The sequence below is a fragment of the Lactuca virosa genome, chromosome 5 (assembly GCF_052849685.1).
Source record: "Lactuca virosa cultivar CGN04683 chromosome 5, Lactuca_virosa_CGN04683_v6, whole genome shotgun sequence".
In the NCBI taxonomy this organism is placed as follows: Eukaryota; Viridiplantae; Streptophyta; class Magnoliopsida; order Asterales; family Asteraceae; genus Lactuca; species Lactuca virosa.
Genome location: NC_136430.1, coordinates 335,124,513 through 335,146,173, shown reverse-complemented (window position 1 = coordinate 335,146,173; position 21,661 = coordinate 335,124,513). Strand labels below are relative to the sequence as shown.

The following is a 21,661-nucleotide window of genomic DNA, read 5'->3' as shown; positions in this document are numbered from 1 at the left end:
AAGTCAGATTCGGGCGTTCTTTTTATGGACGCTCTCGGTTTAACATTTTCTACGACTTTCGTTTAGATTGCTAAGGCTAAAAGTCTCTCTATCGTAAATTCACTATTTACGTCTCCTGGTGCCGTGCCGGTTTTCCCGTAAAAGTTCGACGGGTCATAACTTCTTCGTTATAACTCGGATTTCGGCGTTCTTTATATATACGGAAAACTTGAGACATATTCTAAAACTTGGTTAATATTATTTATTCTAAATAATCTTTTGACGAAAAGTCGTTTTCGACCCCTATTATCTCTAAATTGACTAGCCCGGATCTACGGGCGTTACACCTATGGTGTACATGCAACCCTATAAACCTTGGATCTATGTTTTCACTATTATACATGCAAATATTCAATATTCCAAGGTTTCACCCTAACTAACATAATAAGAAGTATATACAATACAAGTATCTAGTAGAAGGACATACCTTTTGATGAAGCTTAAATCTTGAACCTTTAAGAGCCTAGTGCCTCAAGTGTTGCACCTCAAATGGTTCACACAACACCAAGAACCCTTGGAATAACTTGAGAATAAGGATACTTAGGTTCACACTCATGAAATCGGTTTTTGCCCTCTTTGTGTATACACACTCTAGTGCCTAGCACTTAACCCTATTTCATGAACCATAGAACTCTTTATATAGTGTGGAGGATTAGGGTTACATTCATGTAAACCCTAATACCCATGACCTTTCATTTCCACAGGATCCATGGGTTAAACACTCCATGGACTATCCATGAAAGCTTAGCCCAACCTAAATGAACTTGGCCCACCACACATATATAAGAGTCCATATTTAATTAGTTCATTTTTTATCACTAAATTAACTCTAAATTAATTCTTGATCAATAATAGTTAAATAATATGATTTCATATTAATATATTAGAACTTATAATATATTAATATAAATCACTTAGTATCCTTTTTCTCATTTTGTCTATCCAATTGTTCTGATGCCATGCAACCCAAATGGACCATGCCAAACACTACAATAAAAATGACTTACAGTCACACCAAAAAAGTGTGACCATATGCATATAGTGACATTTTCTTTTTTCACTAAAAGTGTGACGGAAGGTGACGTCATCGTATGGGTCTTATGGTCACTTTAAAATGTGGTGTCCGTATGAAATGAAAACATGAGGCCATATTATAAAAGTGTCGCAAATGTGTATGAAATTTTGTTCCTTAAATATCCAATATTGTAGCGTTAAACCGTCAGTAGACACATTTATTTAGTAACTGTGGTGACTGTATATCACCAACTTGCGACATTCATGATGTTTTAGTGTTGTTGTTTTCTTTGATATTGTCACACAGTTTAAATTTTATTAAGACTATTGTATATCTTTTGTAAACATGTAATTACGGTGAGCATGACCATGTTTGCTAAATGGTCATATGTAATTAATTCCATAAGTGGCGAATTGCTAATAATTAGTAATAAAAAACAATCAATTTTTGTGACTATAGACTATTGTATAGAGACACACAATTAAATGAAATACAATCATAAGTATTATAAAGACATATATTTTGTTAAAATTAAGGACTATTCGGTATCATATTAAGACTATTGAGTATATTTTAGATACATATAATTACGGTGAACATGTCCATGTTCGGTAAATGGACACATAATTAATTTTGTAAGTGACGATTTGCTAGTATTTAGTCACAACACCAATCAATTATGGTATTTATTTGCCACATAAATTGTTTTTCATAAAAATTTTGAAGTGTGATTATTCTTTAACATTCAATGACAATAATTCAATTTGTATTGTTACTTTTGCTAATAACAAGTCTAAAAATATGGTAAAGAAAGCAATAACATCGTAAACCAAAAACTAGATTTCATCTTGTAGGTATTGTTTTTTGTCTTCTTGAGAAGAGTATCGCTCAATATAAAATTTGTTATGCACTTCTTTGAATTTTGAAGTTCATTGTCTTGAGGTGATTTCATATTTGGTACCTATACCAACAATATTGAAAAAAATTGAGTAAATAAAAAACTTAGTAGAGAAGCTTATGAAGGAAAAAAATGTAATGCACAAACAAATTAACAAAATTTAAAAAAAAAACCTTTGAGGACTATAAATGAATTCAACAGACACATGGCTACTAGAACTTACAACATATAAGATTATGATATCTTCTTCTCCTTTGTGAAACATCATGGATTTTCAGTAACTGTAAAAAAAATCATGAAGTTTCATATGCTTGTAACGAAGATTCTTTTCAATCAAAAGAACTTTTATAATATAGGGAGATACAACACCAACACTAACCTTTCATTTGTGTCATGCTATAAACATGAAAGAAGATGTATTTAAGGGATCATTGAGCATAGAGTCACAAACGTTAAAAGAAAAGGATTAGATGAACTTGTGACCTACAAAACATTAACTAAAAAACAACAAAAATCAGAAAGACAAAAAAATAGTTGCACATAACTAAGATATAACAAACAATGTACCTTATAAAGTTTGTGCACAATCTTAATCACAGTAGACACTTAAAGCATGTTTCTTTTGCTGTCGGAATCATTACCTTCTTCTCTTCCACCAAAAAATATTTATAAATGAATATGAACCAAACATTAGCCCATGAATTTCCATAGCTTTTATCTGTCGCATTTTCTACATCTAAGATTTGATTCTGATAAAATTTCCAATTAGGGAAGGAACTTATTCTTAGATGCATTATGTATTGAACATTCAGTATATGTTTAGAATGACCCCAATAATTCTATCTTTCAAATAAGCTACTTCCAAAGAAAAATTTACTAGAAATATGTCCACAGATATTGACTCAATGTGCATAGGCTCAAAGTAAAATTTGAGCAGAGGCTATAATTATGAAAAAAAAAATTAATATAGGCTTACTTTGTTTTTAATGTTGCAGGTAATTGGCATTCATATCCAATGAGAATAAGAAGCTTCATTCTGGGATGTTGACGGGGAATGATGACCTTAGACTCTTTCATCTGAGTCGCTTCATCTATAACCAACTTCAAAGGCTCCATTTTGAAATTTTGCAACTGATATGAAGTGAAAGTTGTCCAGAATATAAGAGATGAAACTTTTGTGTTGAAAATGTGAGAAAAAGGGGGAAATAGGACTAATCGAAGAGATGGTGACCAGATGGCTCACTCACTGTAGGAATCATACCATATTGATTCTATAAAGTCATGGCATCCATCATGGTTGTTGAATTAAGCTACCACTGCCAACCAAATCATCATCACCATCTTCATCTTTTGTATGTCTACCAGAAAGCATATTGATCCAAAATCATGAAGCTTCCAATCATGTGACATCAAGGATAATCAGGGGTGTGACTATTGGCGTCAGACAACTCTTTTAACTCAATTGGCCTGTCCTCTTGCACAAAATCATGCTTAAAACTGTTCAGTCACATGATGATGATGTGGCAACCGATTACCACATTTTCAAATAATACCACATAAGCAAAAAACTTCAAAAAAGAAATCCAACGCATTTGATGATATAAATGGATGTAATTCTGAGACTATAATGCGTAATTAGTAAATATTTGAATGTGTAATGCTATAAAAAGTGGAGAAAGGTGGAATATTATGGCATAAATTGGTAAATGTGTGAAACAGTACAACCTGCCTTTTGTCGTCCACCTGGTGTCATGTTAGGCACAAATGGGATGGTTTCGGCTGTTTGGGTACAACAAATCAATAGCAACAACAACATTAATTGCCACCACTCACTTTAACTAAATAACATAACACTACCTACCCACCATCACAATCCAAAGTATGTATGGATTTAAGATTACAATTAGACATGAATTTTGTATAAAAGTTTGGATTTTTTTTTTATTTTAGGGTTGTAATGCAGATCAAGTTGTAAGATTATTTGATGGTGTCTGCATGAGAAATTTAAGGTTATTAGCCTAAACCCATGAGAAATTTAAGGTTATTAGCCATAACTTAATGAAGTTTTCTTGTTTATTCGAAAGTACAAGAGTATTATGGTCAAAAAAGTAAGTATACTTGTCATTTACCAAATGGCAATAACACGTGTACATACCTCTGCCCCAACAGCGATATTCTGCTTCCCTAAGTTCTCCTGCAATAGCATTAAACCATTATAACATAAGATAACATCATAAAACAATGGAAAAAAAACTCATGTCCTGATGATAAGACAGAAAGAAACTTACTTGAAGCGACTTTGAAGCTGTATAGAAGGTACATCAGAGATTGAGAACCACTCAAGGGATGCTATACTGCACACTATACCTTTCAGTTCCAACATGAATTAAGAATCATATCCCAATTATATATTAACATATTGATCTGTAAAGAAAAGACTAATAGCTAAAATTAAAAAAAAAACTACAAAAACTATTTGTGTAAAATGTTGTGTGGATAATATTTAAACTTACCTTTACAGGAATTTTGTCCACAGACAAATGGTAGCTCATCCTTTTGCCTACGGACCACAATCGCTAAATACAATTTTCACTTCTCGAGGTATACAGTTCTACAGCAGTAAAAAACACCTTATTAAAAACACTGATATGCATTGAAAATTCAATTTCACAGTTAATAAATAAATAAATAAAAATCCGAGCCAATTTACGTGTATAATGCATTGGGATCCTTAGCCTCATCATCTTTACCAGGAGAAAATGCAGTTGATAAAGCTGAAAACCGTTCTTCTGGATCCATGAAATTAAGCAGATACATTAGTACCTTTATTTAATTTGGTGCTATGCTCTTGAAACGACTCTTTGTTGCTTTATACAACTCATACATTATCGATTTCAAACAAAAAGCTTACAAACTTTACGTATCTATGTCTTAATCTCTCTACCAACAGCACCTTTGCCAGATTTACTGATGATGGAAGCTGGTAGAACAACCTAAAAGAAAACAGACACAATTACAAACCAAATCTAAGAACCACAAACCCTAAATGTATAAGCAACGCGAGAAATCTGAGAAAAAAATTTGATGGTACCCTGTAAATGGATACCTGGGTAAACTGAAACACATGATTAGAATCCTTCGCACTTAAGTCCATCTTACTCTTGGATGCAATAAAGAATGACTTAATCGGTGCAGAAGCAGAAGCAGAAGCAGAATCACCATCATCCACATATATCCGTAAGAAGCCATAGACCGTATCAGTTGAAACCAGCTGATTAATTGAAATCTTTGTGTTGAAAAAGAGATGGATGTTGGACAGGACCCAGTAGCGAAGGGCATGAAAGAGATGCTATAGTTTGAAGATCTCGGTGGTTGAATTGGAGCTGTATGTGGGCGTCATTGAGAAGATGAGACTCACGGTAGAAGGTGATTAAGAGGAGTGAAGGTGGAACATGGAAGCATGGGAAAAGTAGAAGAAAAAAAAAGGAAACGACATTAGAGGGGTGGTCGGTGTTGTTCCGGCTAACCACAACAAGATGGCATAAATCAGGCAAGAGAGACAGATCAGTGGGTTGCTTGTGGTGTTTTTCGATTGTTGAATATCCCATCGATGAATTTATTGGAAAAAGATGGGGTTGGTGTGCTGTGGACGATTTATGTGTGATTGAGATAAAGGTAGAGAACGCAAGGAAGGCTGTGGGGATGGAACAAATCGATATTAGGTTAAAATACATTTTGGGGCGGGGAAACTGATCTAAATTTTTAAAGTTACGGGGGAACCTCAAACTTTTGGAATCGAATGGAGGGAATAAAGTAAAAATTATCGTATTTGATTTTGAAAATTAATACAAAAACTAAAATTCTTAAACTCTCAAAGTTTATGTTGATATATATTATTTAATAAATTTTCAATAAATGAACCATATATATATATATATATATATATATATATATATATATATATATATATATACATACATATACACACACATAACTAGAGATTATACTTTTGTTGTGTGTCACACCCCCAAACCAAATGGCGGAAACGTCCGGGGGTGGAGGACTTCATTTGTAGTATCACAACACATGCATTATAGTAATCATAGTACAAACAACCACTGTATTTTAAAAGTATAAGTATTTACATGTGTTTCATCATAGTATACTGAAACCAAATAGTTATACAAAGGAAGAAGACAAGACATAAATAGCTCCATCTTCTCAAAAGCTCGGGGAGTACCTGTCTACTGGTTTCCTGAGAATACAAGTAATTTGAAAAGAGAGTATCAACATAAAGTTGAGTGAGTGCATAAGTATTTATGTTTGAAAGAATGTTTTCTGTTTCTTGAATATGTAAACTGTTCCAGAAAATCCTATATTTCCTGCTGTATATGAAAAGTAGTTTTAGTTACATAAAACTATTCTATTTGTAAACCAATGTCCTGTAATAGTAATCCTTTTGTAAACTTGTATCTGAGAGTGTGCCTGATTTCATCAACTGTTATTGTAAACTGTAATGTAATACTGTAAACTGTATCTTGTAAACTAGTACTTTGAAAATGTACTTAGGTTTAGTTAACTATACACTAATGTATTGTTAATATCTTTTATATGAGTTATTATAACCATACTGACTAGATGGCCTGACCCAACTCTATGAATGCGCTGAAAGCTGTTGATAACAATTGTCACTCACAGGCGTGTATGCCTGACTATAGCTAGCAGTCCGAGTGCGGGGTTGTCAATCCCAATATAGATCTATAAACACATTGTTTCGATCCCCCGCTGGAGATTCTGGTTATAATTTCAGGACTTTAACTATATTGTTTAAATGAATTAAACAACCTGTATCACTTGACTCATAAAAAGCATATAAACGTCACATGTATAATAGTTATGAAAAACCCAACCATTCCGAAATAAATGACTGACAGTATGTTCTTGAATTAGTATTCTTAACATGTATCTGAAAGATGTATAACCTTGAATAGTTTTGAATCAAATCTTTGTTCTTGTAAAAAAAATGTACTTTAGTATACTTGAATCGTGAATTAATGTTCTGTGAATCATAAATTATACCTATTATAATTTATATGTACTTTCTGATTTGATAATGAGTATTCATGAATGCAACCCTTTGCTCAACATTTTACAAAGGGTAATTGAATTTAATGAACTAACTTTTATACTTGTATACATATACAAATATATATAAGTAAAATTTAAATGACACTCAGACAAATAACTGATGCTTATAATCCCACATCCAAATAAGGAAAAGGAACCAAAGTGGATTATCAGTCCTAAGCCTTTCAAATTTTATATATATATATATATATATATATATATATATATATATATATATATATATATATATATATATATATATATATATATATATATATATACTAGTATATTTTTTTGGGAGAAATATAAGTTTATAAAAACATTTAAAAGAAGTTTGATATTTTGAAATTCATTTTGGTGACTTGATGTCATTTTGATACAATCATTGAAAACCATTTGATTTGATGATAATTGAAATCCATTTTGATAAGATATTTGAAACCATTTGTTTATAACACAAAATCTTTGTGTTAGACTTGTATTCCCCCCCCCCCCCCTTAAAACAGTAAAAACTATGAAAATACGGGGGTATGAACTCACCTGTAGTGAGTGATTCGAGTGAAAGGTTGAGGTAGGATGCTAAGTGTCAAGTGAAGTCTTGAACACAAACGAATCCTATTAAGCATATAATGAGACATGTATGGATATAATTAGTGTATATAACAACTAATTATGACAGAAAACCACTTTAGGGACTAGGAAACACTTAAATTTAAGTGTTACAATCACATGTGATTGCATTAAAGGGGTTTATGGTCACTTAAGGAAGTGTACGACCATGAAGTGTACGGCCCATGTAGTGTACGGCCATGATGTGTACGGCCATGGAGTGTACGGTCGTACACTCATTGAAGAAACATGCAAAAATGGGTGTTTATGGTCCTAACTAGCATCCATTAAGTGTTCATGATCTTATGTTGAAACATGGGGTGAGTTTGACGCCTATACATGCATTAAACAAGGGTTTACGGCCATATGAAGTGTGTACGGCCGTACACCCTTCATGTTCATGCATTAGATGATGAATAAAGGCTAGGAATCAAGTGTTTCTCAAGCTTAACAAGCAGATAGAAGAGATACTCACACTTTTGAAGGCTTTTAAGGAGTTCAAGGCTCAAGAACAAGTATGTGTTCTTGGTGTTCTTGGTGAAAGTGAAGAAGATTTGAAAATCTAATCAAAAGAGAAGTTTCATGGATGAAAACATGGATCTTCACTAGATAAATCCATGTATCAACAATTCAATGGAAGGAATACTTACATCTTTGAAGATCAAGGTGTAAAACTTGATGATAGATGAGAGAGAATCGGATTTTCTTGAGGTGAAAGTGTGAGAAATGAGAAAGAATGAAGGGAAAACATATATATATATATATATATATATATATATATATATATATATATATTTGGGTTCATGGCCACCTTGGGTGTACGGCCGTACACCCATGTGTACAGCCACACTCCTTTTGATGGAGTGTTTGGCCTGAATGCAATACGATGAACTTTAGTTATCTCATTCCTAAACCCAAACCTTGAATGCACTATGCTTAGAACACTCAAACAGACCCTGAACAATGCTAAAAGATAGTAGAAACGAGTCTGACTGTGATTGAATTTGAAAGACTATACAAGATAGAAATTTCGGGTTGTCACATTATCCCCCCGTTAGAGAGAATTTCGTCCAGAAATTAGAGTTTAAGCAAATTAAGCAATTACAAATAATTAAGCAAAAAGATGAGGATATTTCAGTTTCATTTGATCCTCGTGGTCCCAAGTGAATTCAGGTCCCCGATTTGCATTCCAGCGAACCTTCACTATAGGAATACGACTTTGCTTCGTTTGCTTGACCTCTCGGTCCATGATCTCTACTGGTTCTTCCATGAAGTTGAGGCTCTCGTCGATATCGATTTCGTCGAGTGGGATAACAAGAGTCTCATAGGACAGACACTTTTTCAAGTTCGAGACGTGGAAAACAGGATGTATGTTACTTAGTTCTTGAGGTAGTCGGAGTTTGTTCGCTACTGGACCGATTCTAGAAAGAATCTCGAATGATCCTATGTACCTTGGATTCAGTTTGTCACGCTTTCCAAAGCATATCATGCCTTTCCAGGGTGAGACCTTCAACATGACGCGGTCACCAACCTGGAATTCCAAAGGTTTTCTTTTTTTGTCAGCGTAGCTTTTCTGTCTATCTCTGGAAGCTTTAAGTCACTCCCGGATTTGTACGATTTTCTCCGTGGTTTTGCGAATGATTTTCGGACCAGTGAGAGTACTGTCAGGAACTTGACTTCTAGCCAGCTGCGTGTCACCCACTTTAGCCCAACACAAAGGTGATCTGCACTTGCGGCCATAGAGAGCTTCGAAAGGAGCAGCCTTTATGCTAGTGTGATAACTATTGTTGTAAGAGAATTCGACAAGGGGTAAATGAGTATCCCATGCCTTACCAAAGTCTATCACGCAAGCTCACAACATATCTTCTAAAGTTTGAATCGTCCTCTCACTTTGTCCGTCAGTTTGTGGATGGTAGGCTGTACTCATGTCCAGCCTAGTTCCCAAAGATTTTTGTAAAGACTGCCAGAAACGAGAAGTGAATCTACTATCTCGGTCAGAAATAATAGATATTGGCACACCATGCAGTCTAACGATTTCTTTGAGGTAAGTTCTTGTTAGCTTCTCCATCTTGTCGGTCTCTTTGATTGGTAAGAAGTGCGCGGATTTTGTTAATCTATCGACGATTACCCAAATAGTATCATAACCACCCGATGTGTTGGGTAGCTTGGTTATGAAATCCATTGTAATCCACTCCCACTTCCATTCAGGGATTTTAGGTTGTTGCAATAAACCTGAAGGTTTCTGGTATTTTACCTTGACTTTGGCACAAGTAAGGCACTTGCCCACAAAGGTAGCAATTTCTGCCTTCATGTTTGGCCACCAGTATAGTTTCTTGAGGTCCAAGTACATTTTGTCTGAACCTGGATGAATGGAGTATCGGGTTTTGTGTGCTTCATTCATAACCACGTCTCTGTAACCATCAAACTTTGGTATCCAGATTCGGTTCATGAAACAGTAAACTCTATCATCCCTGACTCTGAAGTTTTTATCCATTCCTCTCAAAGTTTCACCTCCCACGTTTTCAGCTTTTAAGGTTTCGAGTTGAGCCTCTCTGATCTGTGTGGACAGATGTGAATGGATTGTCATGGTCAACGACTTTACTCAGCGTCCCAAGTATTCTTTTTTGCTAAGGGAATCAGCTACTACGTTAGCTTTACTAGGATGATAAAGACTCTCACAATCGTAGTCGTTCAGTAGCTCCACCCACCGTCGTTGTCTCATGTTTAGCTCTTTCTGATCGAAGATATGCTTGAGACTTTTATAGTCCGTGAATATTGTGCATTTCGTGCCATATAAGTAATGTCTCCAGATCTTCAGAGCAAATACCACTGCTCCTAGTTCAAGGTCATGTGTTGTATAGTTGACTTCATGTGTCTTTAGTTGTCTTAAGGAATAGGATATAACCTTTCCTCTTTGCATAAGAACACATCCAAGCCCTTGATTAGAAGCATCACAGTACATAACGAAATCCTCTGTCCCTTAAGGAAGAGACAGGATCGGTGCACTACACAAAGCTCGCTTCAGCGTTTGGAACACTGTTTCTTGTTTTTCTCCCCAGCTAAAAGTTACACTCTTTTGTGTCAGGGTGGTAAGAGGCTTAGCTATTCCAGAGAAATTCTGGATGAATCTGCGATAGTAGCCAGCAAGACCTAAGAATTGACGGATTTCTGTAGGTGTTTTGGGTGCTGACCAGTTTTCAATTGCCTTTATTTTGGAAGGGTTAACGTGTATTCCTTGTGAACTGACCACGTGACCTAGGAAATCAACCTTCCTGATCCAAAATTCACACTTTGAAAACTTCACATAGAGTTTCTCTGATCTAAGAGTTTGCAATACTTGACGAAGATGTTGGCCATGATCCTCTTCACTTCTTGAGTAGATAAGGATGTCGTCAATGAAGACTATGACGAATTTGTCCATGAATGGACGACACACTCTGTTCATTAGATCCATGAACACAACAGGTGCATTCGTCAATCCGAATGGCATCACTACGAACTCATAATGACCATAACGAGTTCTCAACGCGGTTGTGGGAATGTCATCCTCCAAAATCCGTAACTGGTGATACCCGGATCTTAAGTCTATTTTTGAGAAGTAGCTCACACCTTGAAGTTGGTCGAACAGATTGTCAATGCGAGGCAGAGGGCATCGATTTTTAATGGTAAGTTTATTCAGCTCGCGGTAGTCTATGCACATACGGAATGATCCATCCTTCTTCTTCACGAACAAAACCGGTGCTCCCCAAGGTGAGAAGCTTGGTCTTATGAAACCTTTGCTAAGGAGTTCGTTAAGCTGGCTGGATAATTCCTGCATTTCAAAAGGTGCAAGACGATAGGGGGATTTGGCTACAAGGGTAGCCCCAGGGATTAAGTCGATTCTGAACTCGACTTGTCGTTCGGGAGGCACTCCTGGAAGATCATCGGGAAAAATGTCGGGAAAATTGCAAACCTCAGGAATGCTCGCGATATCTTTCACTTCTTGCTTTTTGTCTACCACGTGAGCTAAGAAAGCACATTACTCTTTGCGAAGGTACTTCTGTGCCTTGATGCAATAAATGATTTGGAGGTTTGTTCTGGGTTTGTCGTCATAAATAACAAGAGTTTCGTCAGTTGGCAAGTTCAGACGAATGGCTCTTTCATAACATAGGATGTTAGCATGGTTAGGGCATAACCAATCCATACCTATTATGACGTCAAAACTTTTGATAGAGACCAACATAAGGTCTATTAGGAACAAAAAGTTATTCAAGGTAAGAGTGCATCCTATGTATATATCGTTGGTGGATTCGGATTTCCCGTTAGCCATTTCGACTGTGAATGTTTCTTTTAATGGTTGGGACTTTTGATTTAGCAAGTGTTTGAAATTATGGCTCACAAAGCTCTTCTCAGCACCACAATCAAATAGAATGATAACATAAGTGATGTTGAGAAGGAACGTACCCGTAACCACTGCAGGGTTTGCTACCGCTTCTTCATGACCCAAGGCTAAAATTCTCCCAACTCCACCGGCATTTCCAGCTTTAGGACAATCTTTCTTGAAATGCCCCACTTCACTACATTGGTAGCATGCTTGACTTACTCCAGCAGCAGGTACTTGGTTAAGTGGTTGAGGTGGTGCTCTACAGAATCGGGCAGTATGCCCTTTTCTGTTGCAGTTACGACACTGCATTTCCCGGCAATTTCCATTATGGTGATAATTGCACTTGTTGCACTTGGGGAGGTTACCAGCATAAGTCTTAGCTGGTGCAGGGTTAACAGGAACAACAGCAGGTATAGTAGCAGCGTTGACTGCAATTAGTTGTTGCTTCTTTGAGGATTCCAGTGAAAACTTGCCCTTCCTCTTGTTCCGACCCTTCTTCTTGCTGTTGTTGTTGTTATTGTTGTTGGTGTTGTTTCCCTTCGGTTGTTCTGGTATAGCAACCAATGAGTTTTGATGGGCTTCGTGTTCGATTTGTGCCAGCTCTTTGGCACTGTCAAAAGTAACAGGCCTCGAAGCTAAAACACTTGACTGAATTTGGGGCGACAGTCCCCAAATATATCTCTCAATTTTTTTGCTCTCCAGAGCAACCATATCCGGACAAAGAATTGCCAGATCATAGAATCTACTGGTATAGGTTGATATGTCAGAACCAACCATTGTAAGACCCCAGAGCTCCTGCTCGAGTTTCTAAACCTCCCCTCGCGGACAGTATTCTCGCATTAGCATGACTTTTAAGTTCTCCCAGCTTATTGAGTTAGCCACTACTAGAGTAAGTGACTTAACATGGCCATTCCACCACGTTAAAGCTCTATCCGAAAAGGTACAAGCAGCAAATTTGACTTTTCTGCTCTCTGGACAGGAGCAGATTTCTAAAATTGCTTCTGTCTTCTCTATCCACTGTCTTAATTCCATAACTCCTCCATTCCCATTAAAGGTCTTGGGTTTGGCATTCGAAAAATCTTTATAAGTGCACTCTCGCGAATGCCCATGACTCTTGCCATGGTTATAAGGATGTGCACCAACTCCCGACCCACTAGCACTAGGAGTATTGATATGAGACATGGCAGCAGCTACAGCCTTCGTGATCACCGCTTGGAACATAGCAACGTCGAACTGAGGAGGTGGTGGCGGAGGTGGCGTCGGTGTTTCATTAACAGTGTTACGTCTTGGATTTCTACGAGGAGGCATCTTTTTCTATAAAAGTTAAAAGATACAAATATGATAAGATATAAAGAGTGAATATGAATTTTTATATCTCTGAACTAAAACATATAGTTCAACATGAATCTTGTAATGAATTGGAAATAGAAGTCTACCACAAGTACGACTTGTAACAGAATGATATGAAATTGAATGGTTATTTTTCAAAGAGTATGAAAATGCATGTCGATTTAAATTGGCATATTTAATACATAAAGTCTGGAAAACTTGACCCTAAACATGTCTACAATATAACAAATTCTGGGAAAACATCGACATCATACTGACCTACCGAAAATGAAATTTTCGCGGTCGTACTGAAAAACATGAAAAAATAACGCTAGAACCTATCCGTAGACTTAAACTATAACCAAAAGAATGAACAGGAAACGAGTAGAGCATCTCCTACTAGCGACGGGTATCATTTGGACGAAACCTCAGCTCAACCAGCTGACGCTCCATAGCAAGTAGATGTCTTTCATACACCACCAGGCATACTCGAAGTTCTATGACTTCAGCTCGAGTTACAACTAACTCTTGCAGTAAGGCTTCATTGTCTCCCATTGCTCTGTCACGAGCATCTTCAAGACGACGAATGCGGACTGTATTAACTCCCGCATTGGCATCAACTTCCATGATTCGGTTGATGGCTGTCCTACCCTGTATTTCATTTCGAGCAACTCTGCGGACCAGAATTGGCAGGACTCTATCTGCTGAGCCTCCTTCGCTCAGGTTGTAGAAGCTTCTGTCTCCGTTGTATGTCATGGGTTGACCCTGCTCTTGACTCCATGTTTCCAAGCTTTCCGCCCACAGAGGCGTCGGGCCTTGAAAAGCCGGACGAGGGTTAGTATTTTGGGCAACTGGTGGTGGATTATAGGCTTCTGATCCGGAGTCATTGTCTTCAGGAAAATTTTCTGCAAATTCATCATTTAAGGGAATTTCATGATTTTCTTCTGGCTCTGCATCTTGTCCTTAACTGGGGAAGTACGGGTCTCCAGTTAAGTGAAATCCAGCCATTGTTATCTAAGCGAGAATAGGGATAAGAGATATAGAATATAGTTAGTAACGATTGATTAAGGATACAAGTTTCTACGAGAGAGACCTACAATTAATAAGTAATATATTTTGTATGACTTGTTCTAGGTATTACTATAACTATAAAGTGTATACTAATTATATATAACTTGAGTATAATCGACCTTCGATTAAATGATCCGGATCTAAATCCACAACCAAACAAGGAACAGGAAATGAAGCTAGATCACATATTCTAAGTCTATATAACTTTAATTATATCTAACTGTAATATACCCTTAATATTTATAGTTCTACCCTTAATTGTTCTTTTGTTTTCACATGTTTGTTATTAGTATATAGTGCCTAAAATACCCCTATAGTATTTTAATCTTTATGTTCTGTTCTATAGTTCTTCTGAATATGTATGGTTGGTAAGTTTTAGACATGTCGCAACACCACTATCACTCCCAAACACATGTTGGTCATATCTCAAATCAATATAGTTGATCAGGCTATATTAATCCCAGATATGATTACATAACTGCCCAGGTTTGACTGTAATGTCCAACATCCAAATACTTTTAAGTTCTTATGACTGTGATACTGTACTTGTAGGTATGAGTGTTAGTATACTACTTGTAAAACTACTTAAATTTTTAAAAAGTATACTTGTAGTCAGAGCTCTTAGCCCCAAATGTATTTATAGTTTGTATATCTTTTATGGATTGATATACTGACTTCACTATAAAGAATACTCTGATACCAATCTGTCACACCCCCAAACCAGACGACGGAAACGTCCGGGGGTGGAGGACTTCATTTGTAGTATCACAACACATGCATTATAGTAATCAGAGTACAAACAACCACTGTATTTTATAAGTATAAGTATTTACATGTGTTTCATCATAGTATACTAAAACCAAATAGTTATACAAAAGAAGAAGACAAGACATAAATAGCTCAATCTTCTCAAAAGCTCGGGGAGTACCTGTCTACTGGTTCCCTGAGAATACAAGTAATTTGAAAAGAGAGTATCAACATAAAGTTGAGTGAGTGCATAAGTATTTATGTTTGAAAGAATGTTTTCTGTTTCTTGAATATGTAAACTGTTCCACAAAATCCTATATTTCCTGTTGTATATGAAAAGTAGTTTTAGTTACATAAAACTGTTCTATTTGTAAACCAATGTTCTGTAATTGTAATCCTTTTGTAAACTTGTATCTGAGAGTGTGCCTAATTTCATCAACTGTTATTGTAAACTGTAATGTAATACTGTAAACTGTATCTTGTAAACTAGTACTTTGACATTGTACTTAGGTTTAGTTAATTATACACTAACATATTGTTAATATCTTTTATATGAGTTATCATAACCATACTGACTAGATGGCCTGACCCAACGCTATGAATGCGCTGAACGTTGTTGATAACAATTTTTCACTCACAGGCGTGTATGCCTGACTGTAGCTAGCAGTCCGAGTGCGGGGTTGTCAATCCCAATATAGATCTATATACACATTGTTTCGATCCCCCGCTGGAGATTCTGGTTATAATTTCAGGACTTTAACTATGTTGTTTAAATGAACTAAACAACCTGTACTACTTGACTCATAAAAGCATATAAACGTTACTTGTATAATAGTTATGAAAACCCAATCATTCTGAAATAAATGATTGATAGTATGTTCTTGAATTAGTATCCTTAACATGTATCTAAAAGAATGTATACCCTTGAATAGTTTTGAATCAAACCTTTGTTCTTGTAAAACAATTTACTTTAGTATACTTGAATCGTGAATTAATGTTCTATGAATCATAAATTATACCTGTTATAATTTATATGTACTTTCTGATTTGATAACGAGTATTCATGAATGTAACCCCTTGCTCAACATGTTACAAAGGGTAATTGTACTTAATGAACTAACTTTTATACTTGTATACATATACAATATATATATATATATATATATATATATATATATATATATATATATATATATATATATATAAGTAAAATTTAAATGACACTCGGACAAATAACTAATGCTTATAATCCCGCATCCAAACAAGGAAAAGGAACCAAAGTGGGTTATCAGTCCTAAGCCTTTTAAATCTGATTTATATAAATATATATATATATATATATATATATATATATATATATATATATATATATATATATATATATATATATATATATACTAGTATGATTTTTGGGAAAAATATAAGTTTATAAAATCATTTAAAAGAAGTTTGATATTATGAAATCCATTTTGGTGACTTGATGTCGTTTTGAAACAAACATTGAAAAACATTTGATTTGATGATAACTGAAATCCATTTTGATAAGATATTTGAAACCATTTGTTTAGAACACAAAATCTTTGTGTTAGACTTGTATTCCCCCCCTTAAAACAGTAAAAACTATGAAAATACGGGGGTATGAACTCACCTGTAGTGAGTGATTCGAGTGAAAGGTCGAGGTAGGATGCTAAGTGTCAAGTGAAGTCTTGAACACAAACGGATCCTATTAAGCATATAATGAGACATATATGGATGTAATTAGTGTATATAACAACTAATTATGATAGAAAACCACTTTAGGGACTAGGAAACACTTGAATTTAAGTGTTACAATCACATGTGATTGCATTAAAGGGGTTTATGGTCACTTAAGGGAGTGTACAGCCAAAAAGTATATGGCCCATGTAGTGTATGACCATATGTGTACGGCCATACACTCATTGAAGAAACATGCAAAAATGGGTGTTTATGGCCCTAACTAGCATCCATTAAGTTTTCATGATCTTATGTTGAAACATGGGGTGAGTTTGAGGCCTATACATGCATTAAACAAGGGTTTACGGCCATATGAAGTGTGTACGGCCGTACACCCTTCATGTTCATGCATTAGATGATGAATCAAGGCTAGGAATCAAGTGTTTCTCAAGCTTAACAAGCAGATAGAAGAGATACTCACACTTTTGAAGGCTTTTATGGAGTTCAAGGCTCAAGAACAAGTAGGTGTTCTTGGTGTTCTTGGTGAAAGTGAAGAAGATTTGAAGATCTAATCAAAAGAGAAGATTTCATGGATGAAAACATGGATCTTCACTAGATAAAGCCATGTACCAACAATTCAATGGAAGGAATACTTACATCTTTGAAGATCAAGGTGTAAAACTTGATGATAGTTGAGAGAGAATCGGATTTTCTTGAGGTGAAAGTGTGAGAAATGAGAAAGAATGAAGGGAAAAAACACACATATATATATATATATATATATATATATATATATATATATATATATATATATATATATATATATATATATATGGGTTCACGGCCACCTTGGGTGTACGGCCGTACACCCATGTGTACGACCGTACACTCCTTTTGATGGAGTGTTTGGCCCGAATGCAATACGATGAACTTTAGTTATCTCATTCCTAAACCCAAACCTTGAATGCACTATACTTAGAACACTCAAACAGACCCTGAACAATGCTAAAAGATAGCAGAAACGAGTCTGACTGTGATTGTATTTGAAAGACTATACAAGATAGAAATTTCGGGTTGTCACATTGTGATTAAAAACCAATTTCAAATGTGTTTTGCTAGTCTTTAATACTTCACATATAAAACTATACCTCGCATTTAGGACGCATGGTGTAGGGGTTAGGTGGAGTGGGTGAGTCTAAATTCATGGGGTGATGTGTATGTGATTTTGGATGTTAGGATGGGCAGTGTAGGGTGAGGTGGGTTAGGGTAGGGATAGGTATGCAGGTGGGTTGATGGTGAAATATTATATATATATATATATATATATATATATATATATATATATATATATATATATATATATATAACTTAACATGAAGGGTCAAATATGACAATGAAACGTAAACCATATTTATAGAGTAATACATGTAATTGTTGGTGTGAGTATAAGGGTTGGTGGATGAGTGCGGTTGGTTGGTGTAAGGGTGGGGTGGGAATGTAGGTGTGGTTATGTGTATTGGTATGGGTGGGGGTAGAGTTGGGTTGATGGGTCGGTGGGTATGGTGTGTGTGGTGTTAAGGTGGAGTGGGCTCTAGGCAATAACGTATAAACCAACACATATAGCCTATCATATTCTAAATCCCTATATCCACCTACCCTACCCAAATCCACTCAAAATATATACACTTAAACTTGAAAGGTCAAATATGAGTACAGGAAGGTGGCCGGAGGTTGGTGTGGGGATATGATGTGTAGCGTGTGTGATATGGAGGTGTAGGTGGGTTGGAGGTGAGGTGAGTCGGTAAGCTACAACGTGGGCTTGTGGGTGTGGGAGTGTGGTTATGGACATGGGGTGAGGTGGGTGGTATGGGTGTAGGTGTGGGTGGGGATAGAGTTTGGTAGATGGTTGGGTGGGTATGGGGTGTGGGGGTGGTTGAGGTGGAAGTGAGCCTTTGCTTATAAGTCGATGCCCTAAGTATGCCTTATGCCTTATGTTATAAGCCATATTCCCTAAGACCTAAGTTTTGACACTTAAGCCTTAAGAATTAAGCCACAAGACATAAACCATGAGGCATAAGCTATAAGCAATAAACCATAAGTCATAAGTTATAAACCATAAGTTAAACCCCATAAGCCCTAAGCCCTAAGTCATACTATATAATACTTATGACATAATCCCTAAGTGCTAAGCCATAAGGCATAAGCCTTAAGTCATATGACCTAATCATAATCCTCATGCCATAAGCCTTTAATCCTTAAGCCATAATTTCTAATATCCAAGCCATAAGCCATAATATCCAAGACGTATGCCCTACGCTATACGTCATGAGCCTTAATCCATAAGCTATAGGCCATAAGGCCTAAGCCCTAATACATAATCCATAAGCCGTAATACCTAAGCTATGAGCCTTAAGCCTTAATTCATAAGTCATAACTTGTTACCCATTTGGCCTGCCCTAGGCTAACCTAAATCATAAGTCATAATACATAAGCCATAATACATAATCCATAAACCCTAACTTATATGTATTAAACCATACATCATAAGTCATAAGCCATAACCTATAATCCTTAAGCCATAAGCCGTATGACACACACACACGCATATATATATATATATATATATATATATATATATATATATATATATATATATATATAATAAAACCTTATTTAACCCTTTTTATGTGGTTAATTTAAAATCCATTCAAACAAAAATTTAAGCATAAGGCATCTGCTACCCGCAAATTCATTTTCCCGCTATAACTGACAGCACACACCGCCACCAATTGGGCATGTGTGTTCGCTAAATTCAGTAGGAAAAATATAGGAAAGATGAGATTAAGAGAAGAGAGGGTGAGGAAACAAAAGAAATCAGGAGAGGAAGAGATATATTTAAAAGGAGAAAGAACAAGATCGGTGAGGGGAGGAGGCAGTTCCCACCGACACTACTGTAGAGGTCGCCCCACAACGACAGAAGTGATCTCTGCTCCATTAATTTTACCCTTCCGCTTCCCCTTCTCTTCGTAAATCGGTAAGTTAAACATTAACCATTTCTTTTGCAGATCAGGTTACCCTTAGGCAAAGGTTTAAGAACTTTAGGCCTTTAATCGAATATAAACAATGGATTGAAAAAATACATCTTTCATATCTTTTGATCTATTACTTATAAAAAAGTTATGGATGCCACAATTTTTGACAGTCATATCTCGTGTTGCAACCATATTAAAGACAAGATACACCTCACCCAGATTTTGGAATGATGGATTAGGGCTCTTTCTAGAAGCTGAACAAATGGTGTCTGAATCTTCTGAAAAGCAACATCTAAAGACTTGCATAGTTAACTGATTCTTGATAAATTGTATATACATTGGTCACTTCTAAGCAAGGGTAAAACGGTCATTTATTGCAGGGTATTTGTTTGAAGAACATTTATGTGGACCAAGAGCATCCACAGCCTCAGTGGTTGGTTCAATCAAATCTGATGACTGCCCTTGCTGCTACAATGTCTCAAGCTGAAACATTTGAAAACAACACGTCAGATGGGCCCACCAATCTCCCACGAGAGCTCATGGATAGACTTCAAGAGCTTGTGCCCAACAGATGAGATATCGCGAGCGAGTCCATGTCTCACCTTGTTCCATCTTTTTTAGTGGGACAAAAAGTTACAAATTTTGTCCGATTGAAATCGGTCTTAGTCCCAATCCAATGCATGACAAACAGAGTATACGGCTCTCATGTTGTGTCTGGTCCAGGGGAGGGGCATAATAGTAATTTTTTATTGATGTTTATATACAGTTTCCAGAAGGGGATTCAACAGCGAGAGCACCACCAGCAAGTAAAGAGGTGGTTTCAAAGCTTCTGGTTATTGTTATTGCAAATGAGATCTTAGCCAAGTTAGAAGTAGAGTCCGAATGTGCCATTTGTAAAGATAATTTGGTGGTAAATGATAGTATGCAAGAAATTCCATGCAAATACACGTTTCATCCTCCTTGCCTCAAGCCATGGCTGGTAAATTTTAATAAATTCAATTTTTTATTCAACATCATTTTTATATAGAAGGGTAAAATGGTCATTTACTCTTATTCATAAAGTTTATTTGGTCAAAGAAAAAAAGAGTCTCTAGTCTCTGTTCATTTAACACCTAATGGAGAAAACATCATTTCACTTACTTTCTCTATTAAGTTGTTATTTCAGAATGTGAGTAAATGACCATTTTACCCTTGAGTGTTTTGAGAATTTGTAGTTGTGTTTTGTGTCAGGGTGAGCATAATTCGTGCCCGATTTGTCGACATGAATTACGGAAAGACGATCATGAGTATGAAAGTAGGACGGAGAGAGAAAAGGAGGCTGAAGAAGAGAGGAAAGGAGCTTCAAATGCAGGTGGAGGAGGTGAATATATGTATGTATAGGTCAAAAAAGAAAAAAAAAAACTATTATTTAGGCCATAAATGTGATCCCTTCATATTGGCCTCTCAAGCACAATAAGTATTTTACGTGACAGACCCTCTCGATCAAAGTATTTTACTGTAATGGTGGATGACATGTTATAACATAAACTGCATATTATAGCAATGTACTTTTGTCATGCAATGTTAGACAAACTTGTATTCTTTTCATTTATTTATCATACTTTTCTGTTAAAGAAAGTTGTATTATTTTTATTTTTTAATGGTGTATGATCTGGTGCAATACAAAAAAGGGCAATTTGGACCTTTCTTATGGCTGTTACCGAAACTCCACCATTCAATACAACTATATTGTTATT

General features: G+C 35.9%; 1 long non-coding RNA gene and 1 pseudogene across 1 annotated transcript; one reads left to right on the top strand and one right to left on the bottom strand.

Annotated features, from left to right (window-relative positions):
• Positions 1-1,908: 1,908 nt before the first annotated feature.
• On the bottom strand, positions 1,909-2,859 carry LOC145111723 (uncharacterized). The gene is made up of 3 exons (XR_013710347.1): positions 2,332-2,859; positions 2,176-2,233; positions 1,909-2,015 (listed from the first exon to the last, which is right to left on the bottom strand). It is a non-coding gene; the product is annotated as an uncharacterized LOC145111723 (long non-coding RNA).
• Positions 2,860-19,728: 16,869 nt separating this feature from the next.
• Positions 19,729-21,305, top strand: LOC145113266 (E3 ubiquitin-protein ligase AIP2-like; annotated as a pseudogene).
• The last annotated feature ends 356 nt before the right edge of the window (positions 21,306-21,661 follow it).